Genomic DNA, 9,202 nt, shown 5'->3' on the forward strand with positions numbered 1-9,202 from the left:
ATTTCTATCCGGCCGTATTGGTCTTTGAAAAACTCTAGTGGTTTGCACCATAGAACATATTATGGGATGCAATTTGAACTCTACTACTGTGTTACAGAAATCCAACATACCTCTAATTTGGCAGGACAGTTTATTGTCTAAAAGACGTGTTTTGTTTAACACACCCTTAGAATAATTGCAATTGAATAGAACATTTATCGTAAATTCCGGACTACCTGCCGCTACTTTTTTGCTACATTCTTAACACTGCGGCTTTAAATACTGTTTTCACTTGTTTTTTTTTTTTTTTAAAGGGACAGTGCGTATTATTTGGGCACTAGCTGTATTGTGTAATGCAACCAAAAATGAGTGCTAAAAGGTTCGAAGAAGAATACAAACTGCTGAGACTCAAAGTGACCAAACAGCACCATTTTTCTTTTTTCAATTTTTCGCGAAGTCTTTTACAAGCATTTTGTTTTCAGGTAACCATAGCAGCAAGATGACGGACTAAATTCTCAGCTCCCCCTAGGTGGGGCTCATGTTATAGAAAACAGACACAATTTTCTCCACCAAGTATTCTTTAAAAAAGCACATTTATATGATATTTATGTATTTTTGCACATTATTTAGATTATTATTGCTTTTTGTATTTTTAGATTGATGTTTTAAGCACTAGGAGACGCTTATTAATACACACTGTACCTTCAAACTGGGCTGCTATTGGTTGTCAACAACGCCCTGGGTAACTTTGAGCATTTGCAAGTGTCAAAATGGACAGATTCTAAGGTGGATAAAAATGGGTGGATTTTACTTCTGATTTCCACAGATAAGTTAGATTGCTGTGGCCAGAATAGTCCGAGCACAAATGTTACAATAACTGAGAAGAAAAAATCTTTGGGTTGTCTTCCGTTTAAAAAAAAGTGTTCTTCTAAAAGAATTTTGGGAGGTTTTTATTGTGAGTGACTTTGCCAGGTTTTCGTGGAGCTAAATAAATAGAACACAAAATAATCAAAGGCATGACAATGCTGGAATACTGTTATCACCAAAATACTTTGTTTACGTTTTCTATGGGCACAATACTTACTCAAAAACGTATCGATAATTGTTGAGGGCAATGTTGTGAAACGTGTGTACAGCGCGTTTGATGTGTTTTTAAGACATACAAATACGAAATGAACTCTAAATATGCAATGTTTGAACATATTACTCATTTGTTCTGTTGCGGACCGTGGCTCGGGGTTCGTACGGGTGCTTGAAATCCTTGAAAAGGCTCGACTTTTAATGTTACCGAAGTTTGAAAAGTGCTTGAATTTGGGTTGAAGTGCTCGTAAAGGCTTAAAATTGTTGCCATGTTTCTCAGCAAGTCTGCTTAAAAATTATGTTGACACTGCTCCCTGGTGGCTTCGCTTTGCAGTTGTGTCTCTTCTTCCCTTCCTTTCATTCCCTTCCCTGTCTTTCTATCTCTCTCACTTTCTTTTTTTTCCTCGTTTCTTTCTTTATTTTTCTCTCTTTTTCCTTCTCTTTCTTTCTCTTTCCTTCTTTTTTCTATTTTTCCGGTAATTTATTTCTCTCTTTCTCCCTTCCTTTTCCTCTCTCTCTTATTTCCTTTCTCTTTTTATCACCTTCTTGCTCTTTCTTTTTTCCTTCTCTCTATCTTTCCCTCTTTCTTTATCTATTTTGTTCTTCCTTTTCCTTTTTTTCTCTCTTCCTTTTGGTTTTTCTCTCATTCCTTTTTTATTTCCTTTTTACTTATCTCTCTTTCTCTTCCTCTCTTACCCTTCCTCTCTCCCGCCCTTTCTTTCTTCTTCTCTCTTATTTCTCTTTCACTCTGTGTCTTTCTCTTATTAGTTTTCTTTTTCCTTTTCTCTTTCTCTCAAAATTTTCCTTATTCTCTCTTTATCCCTGTCTTTCTCTCACTCTCTTTTTTTGCCTTCTCTCTTTCTCTCAAATTTTCTTTTTATCTCCCTCTTACTCTCCCTCTCTCCATCCTTCTTTTGTTCTCTCTCTTTTTTAAATTATTTTGCTAGTTCTGGATTAAATTAAAGAGGAAGCTTGTCGTGAAGTTTGGCGCCAACTCCTTAACGCCCTTCAAATAAGACAGTCGAAACAGAAAATGCTGACACTTTTCAAAATTAATTTCTGTGCGGCCCAGTACCAAACAACCTATTGGCTTTCCGTGCGAAAGTTTTGCGAGTAAGCAATCACGGAGTCCATGGACTCGCTGGGACCAGAATCATATATATATATATGTATATATATATATATATATATATATATATATATACCGGAGCCATATTCCCCTAGTGGGAGGTGGCTAGAGTCTTTTTTTCTGACTCTTTCTGGGAGATTGATACAGAGGAGGGGATTCCCAGCCCCCTCGCTCAACCGAACTGATGTGTTGGGAGTCATTAGGTGACCAAACCCCCCAATTCCAACCCCTAATGCCCAGCGCCAAGCAGGGAGGCAATGAGTACCAATGTTGTAAGACTTAGGTATGACTCGGCCGAGGCTTGAACCAGCAACCTCCCTGTCTCGGAGCGGGCGCCCAACCCCCAAGGCCACCGAGCTGGTTAGGGTTAGGGACCAGAATCATAGCTAGACTAATCTAGAGGCGACAAAATGGCAAGTCCCACTTCCCTTTCTCTGTTAGTCAACTTCTGGCAGCATGCATTAGTGTGTCACTCGAAAATCCTACGAAAGCAGGACGCAAACTGGAAAAATTAAACATAACTAAAGTCGTTCCACTATGCAGGATATTGGACTTTCAAGGACCGGGTTGCCAACTTCTGCTTTGTAGATCGGTGGTAATTGAATAGTGCAAAAGAGTGGTAGTATGCTCAATTGTGTTCAATAAGAAAATAATGTAACAACTCATGAAAATATCTAAAATGTTGCAGATAGATGTTTCGTTCCAAGCCTGGGAGCACTTGGCCAAGTGATGGACGTTTCTCTCAATGGCAAATGCGCTTGAACCTCTTTGTTATATGTTGAAAACATCGCATTGTTTCCCATATTGTCGCATTGTAGAACTGTTGGTGTGTGCAGAGGAATTTGACGTTTTATTTGTATTTAATTATTTTTATTTAATTATTTTTATTTATGTATTTATTTGTTTATTTATTTATGTATGTATTTATTTATTTATTATTTTTTAATTCTAAATTGAATAATGATAAGTAAACTGCACGTGGCACTTTGGGGGAAAATGTCAAATGGAAATAAAATTATGCTCCGTGGATATAGTAATACACCAATACGATTTGACTTTTGTACTTTCCAGAGTTAACAATTATTCCCTTGCTAAAAATGCTAATGACAACCTCCTTATTTAGCGCCTCATAGCGGTATAAAAGCCCAATACATTAAAAATGAATAATAATAAATGATAAGGAGCAATACACCATCATCTCAACATGTATTATTTTAAAATACTCACTGGTTGAGAAATGTTTAACTCATTTACATACCATGAGCCTCGCCTAAATGGAAGTGACACGAATATCTGCAGTCTTGCTGCTACGGGCACCCAAAAATCTCAAAAAGGTTGGGCACATTGATGAGAAGTAAAATGGTGCATATTGATCACATTGTTTGTGTTCTTCCTTGTGCTTTCTATCGCTTTTTTCGGTTGCACTCAACCATACAGCAGTTTCTAGTGGTCAAATAATACACACTGTGCCTTTAATTACAAAAAAACATCAAAAGGACTTTGACAGGCCAATTGTTTCCTCTAGGATGAACCGTTGAAGTTAGTGGAAAAACAGAAAACCAACTGTTAGTTAAAGGTTTGTGTTCAAAAGAGTTACATGTGTTTACCGTTATTAAAAATATATATAACTATCGACTAGGGATGGTACCATTACGGCTGGGTTTAATAAATGTACCATTTGATATCTAATCAATAATCAGATGTAAATTTTAAAAAAAATTATCATTTTATGTCTTTTTTGCCTAAAAATATTAAAAAATATTTTTAAAAGCCCCCTTTTAAAAATGTTGTTTGTTTGTATCTTGAAGATTGTTTAAAATTACTGTTCATCTGGATTTTCTAAATATCTCATCAAATTTAACAAAAGCCTTAGCTCTTGCACTTTAAAACATTGAAGAACAAATTAATCGGAAAGGCTTAATCAGATACAGTGGCATTGAGTCTGATGCAGGCAAACAGGAACATGATCGAAAAAAATCAGATTTGAACAAAAACGATGACATGTCATCTTAAGTTCCTATTCATTTTCTTTCAGACGTGATTGCCATGTCACAACTTCTTCTATGAACTTCAATTTCTTGATCAAGTTTGGAGCCTCTACGCTGTCGGTCAGGGGTCGGGGAACATACGTACTTTTCATGAGTACATATGGCTCTGAGATGAAATAGAAATAATGTAATGGTCTTTTAGATTCATAATGGCACCGCTAATTGGCACTTTACTACTCTACATTGGGTTCTGTCGAGTATTTCTAGGACATCATTTTAATTACAGTTTACAGTGAAGTTGTCACACCAACAGACACCATTGTGGCTCTAAATCGCTAAATAATCCTTTATATGGAAGCTCATTAACCAAATGTATCTTCCTTGAGACATTTTATGAAGAAAAAACACAGAACAAACTCTAACCCAGAAGCTCTAGCAAAGCACGTAGAGCAATTTGTTTGGAGCTATACACAAGACAGGACGCAGACACTCCCTTTTCTCGCCCAGCGCTGACGGCACTGAAAGTAAATATGTCAATATCCTTGTTTGCAGTATTTTGAGACATTTTTACAAAAGAACTTTGCTCGCATGATGTTTTCAAACCATTATTTGGGACAAAATGTCAAAATGAGCCTCAAAACTCTTAAGTAACTGTATTAATATGGGCACAGGCTTCTATAGATTTTATCGAATCATCTAACATCATACAATGGCGGTTTTATTAAATTTTGTCCTAAAACATTTTTGCTTTTATGGCTCTTTGGGTCAAAAAATTGCCGACCCCTGCTCTAGGTGTTCTTAATCATTAGACAATAGATTTAGTAAGGCGTCCAACTGTACCCGCTGTTAAAATATGAAAAGCGGTCATGTCCAAACAGTCTGGAGTTTTGCTTCTCCAGACCAACTGAGAACAGTGTTTGGTGTGTTACTAAAAAAGGAATTAGTTACAGTTATGAGTTACTTTGTTTGAAAAGTAAATCCAGTTAACCTTAGATAGCTGACACAAAATATTAGCGCATTACTCTAAAAATAACTTTCTAGTTACTTTTTACTGTAAACATTCACATAGAGCCTCTAAAACTGCTTTAAAATTGCCACACAATAAGAGAAATAGAAGAAAATGTGTAAGCAGTGAATCCTTTTCATATTTTTGGGCTTGTACAATCTAGAGAACTTGGGAACAGACTTCCTGCTTTTTTAATCGAAATCAATTCCATTTGAATGAAATACAAATCAAATGAAATATCTACAAATGACTTTCATTTTACTCCTCGGAATTCAAGCGGTTGTAGATACTAACCACATGAAAGCATTCTGATCACGTGACAAGTCTCCGGTATGACCCTGTAAAGCAGAGGTGGGCAATCCGGTCCTTGAAGGCAACATGCCCTGCGTGTTTTGATGGCAGATCAGTCAGGTTTCCCCCAAGGTCTTAAAAAGACTTGATTTTGATAACAATGGATAAGGCATTGAATATGCCTTAAATTTTGTTTGCAAGTCTTATGATTAACTGCTAAATGTCTCTCTTCCTCCATTCATTTTCCTCCCTCTCTATTCTCGGTTTCTCTCCCTCTGTCTGTCTTTTTTCTTTTTGTCTTTTCCTTCTCCTTCCTTACTTTCTTTCATCCGTTCGTTCTTTCTTTCTATCTCTATCTTTCTCTTTCGTCCGCTCTTTTTTTATTGTTCTTCCATTTTTTCTCTTTCCATTTCTGTATTTCTTTCCCTGTTTTATCTATTTCTCTTCCTCTATTCCTCTATCCCACACTCTCTCTTTCCTTCTTTCTACATCTCTCTTTTTCCCTCTATCTCTCTTTTGGTCTGTCTCCCCTTATCTCTCTCTTTCAAATTTTCTCTTTTTCTCTCTTCCTCCTTTTTTTCTACACATTTCCTCTCAAATGTTTTCTTTCTTTCCCTCTTTCACCCTCTCTTTCACCCTCTCTATGTCTCTTTTTCTCTTTCTGTAACTCTCATTTGCTTTCTCTCATTTTCTCTTTCTTTTCTCTCTTCTTGTCTTCTCTCTTTCAACCTTTTTCTTTAACCTACTAGTCCGACCACCAGCAAAATGTTTTTTCTATTATGTGGCCCACTAACTAAAATGCGATTGAGACCTCTGTATACATGGTACTGGAGAAATTGGAATATTGGCTTTGAAGGTCTTTTTGAATTTGGCCTTGAAAGAGGTGTACGAACCCTGTATCCAGACTGTGGTGAAATGACATCGACATGTGGGGAGGAAGAGTTGGGGGTAGATTAACACTAAATTCCACATCTTCATTTACTAGTCACTCACATGTAGTTACCTGGTTAGCAAGTCTACAACTTTAACGATATGTGTTGCTTTTTTTGATACCAGCTAAATGTTGATGAATTTGTAAGAAAACTAACATATCTCACAAAAAACAATTAATCTGTGTTTTTCCGAGAATTTCCAGGCAAAAAAAAGGGAAGTTTCGGTTCGATTTCAGATCATTTGTTGACTACTAAGTGCATCATCATGCCTGTTTGCCTGACCTCAGAACACACGACAGGTGTTGTATGTAGTTCACTCGTGTGAATATATAGATCAAAAAATTTCCAAAGTAATTTAAGAATTAATCAGACAAAGCAATCTAGATCAGGCATGTCAAACATAAAACCCGCCATAAATTTCTAAGTCGGTCAAAAAAAGAGTGATTTCTAGGTAATTTCTGTCAAAAATTTGGAATTTTTAAAAAATTATTGCAAGACCAAATGTTCTCCCCGGAGAGCGGTGTTTAGTTGGCACAGCGTGGTGAGTTGGTTTAGGTGAAAAACTGTGTTCACTCGACTGTTAAAATCAACCAGTTAACACATTCAATGCCAAAATATTTTTACCTATTGTTTGTGAATAAATGTGTTGTGTTTGGAAAGGATCCCTTGTCATACTTGATTATAATATGTAGGGTAGGTTAACAATATAAGCTGAACAATAAAGCATAATACCGAAACACTAAGCTAAAGATTTGGAGTTAAGATTCTTTTAATGTTCCAGTCCGCCTCAAAACCGAAGGTCTGGATCCAGCTCCAGAGCCAAACTAAAGTTGACATCCCTGATCCAGATGAAGTACTTCCAACAGTTGTGTTGTCTGTCTCTGTCTCTGTCTCTGTCTCTGTCTCTGTCTCTGTCTCTCTCTCTCTCTCTCTCTCTCTCTCTCTCTCTCTCTCTCTCTCTCTCTCTCTCCTCCAACTGGTAGCATTTATACAATATGCCCTCAAGCAGCCAATTATTAGAAACTAGAAGTTAGAGGAGTAATATGTGTTAATGTGATTTTTATTTATTTGTACTCTTTTGTGTCCCCATATACAGTGGTATGAAAAGGTATGGGAACCTTTTGGAAATTCTCACATTTCTGCATAAAATCACCAACAAATTGTACCTTATTGTAGTCAAAATCACAAAGATGACAGAAAGTGTACGCTATAAATAAAAACACCCAAGATTTTTATAGATTTTCATATTGTAATGCAAATAGCATGTAAACAAACTTTACAGAAGGGCAAGGTATAAGTAAATGAACTCTCACAGTCTGGACTTTGACTTGGCCACTCCAAAATGTGTATTTTGTTCTTCTGAAACAATTCTGAAGCATCCATCCTCTCTTTAGCTTCAATTGTCTGACAGACGGCCTCGGGTTTTCCTGCAAAACACACTGATAAACTGTTGAATTCATTTTTCTATTAATGATTGCAAGTTGTCCAGGCCCTGAGGCAGCAAAGCAGCCCCAAACCATGATGCACACTACACCAGGTTACACGGTGGGGATGAGGTATTGATGTTAGTAAGCTGTTCAATTTTTCTTCCACTCATGACATCGTGTGTTCCTCACAATCAATTCAACTTTTGTTCCATTGGTCTCTAACATATTTTTCCAAAACTTCCGTGGAGTGTCCAAGTGCCATTCTGCGAACGTTAAATGTATTCCCAAACAGTTTTTTTTTTCCTGACATTGCTTTGAACAGGAACACAGGACTTTCAAAATGAATGATCCTATTAACACATCAAGTGAGGCAAATTCCGAAACAGACAGCATTTGTAGTAAACAGTGATTGCATACTGTTCCTTTCGACTTGGAAGTAGACGATTGTGACTTTTTGTTTGTATGTTTTGACACGTGTGTCAGGATTGGTGGAATTTTGCCCGTTCTAGCTCCCTGATAGCGTTGGGGCTCCTGAATGCAATCCTGTTTTGCGTGTTCCGGTTGGCACTTGTTGGCTGCCTGCGTTGTGTTTGGCCCTGTCACTTGATTTCTTCCCAGCCGGCTTCGCGTTTACTGCCATTGGTTGTTGGTTCCCGGTTAGCTGAATGCTCACTGCGTTTTAATCTGCCACCGTTGCAGTCGCCTTCGTTGATCAGTCTCAGTTAGCCCCCTGTTGGCGTCTGTGAGACATCCCCTAGGGATACTCCACAAAAATGACCAAAACTTCTCTTAAAACACTCGGAACATCTTTGACTAAATATCGCGTAACACAATTTGGCGACTGGCTTGACAAAGACACAACATGCTGTGCATTATGTTGTAAAATAATTTCAATAAACCGATGATATATATATATATATATATATATATATATCGATTTTATGCAAACACCATGTACTATTTCTGTCAGGACCAGAACGTAAACAGGACCCACTCGCGTAAGTTTTATTGAAGGAACGAGGAACGATCCGTTGTTCGCTCTCGTACTTGGCTTGTTATCCGAACACGGAAGTGGATCTTCCGTAGCAAGCGATGGCGGTGTCAGAGGCAGAAAACTGGTCCGTAGCCAGGACTGGGAGAGCAAGACGTGGTCGGGATCAAAAATGGATCGTAATTCGGGACGGGAGAGCAGACGTGGTCGAGATCAAAAAAGGTCGTAGCAGGAGACAAACTAGAGCAAAATACGGGACTGGCATGTGTCAGGGTCGAAAAAGGCTTTCCTAGTATACACGGTGATTCGCAGACGGACTGACAACAGGAGATTGACAGGACTCGGTTCAAATATGAGCGGGCACAGGTGATTCACATCG

The sequence above is a fragment of the Urocampus carinirostris genome, chromosome 15 (assembly GCF_059441175.1).
Source record: "Urocampus carinirostris isolate Australia breed hairy pipefish chromosome 15, RoL_Ucar_1.0, whole genome shotgun sequence".
NCBI lineage: Eukaryota > Metazoa > Chordata > Actinopteri > Syngnathiformes > Syngnathidae > Urocampus > Urocampus carinirostris.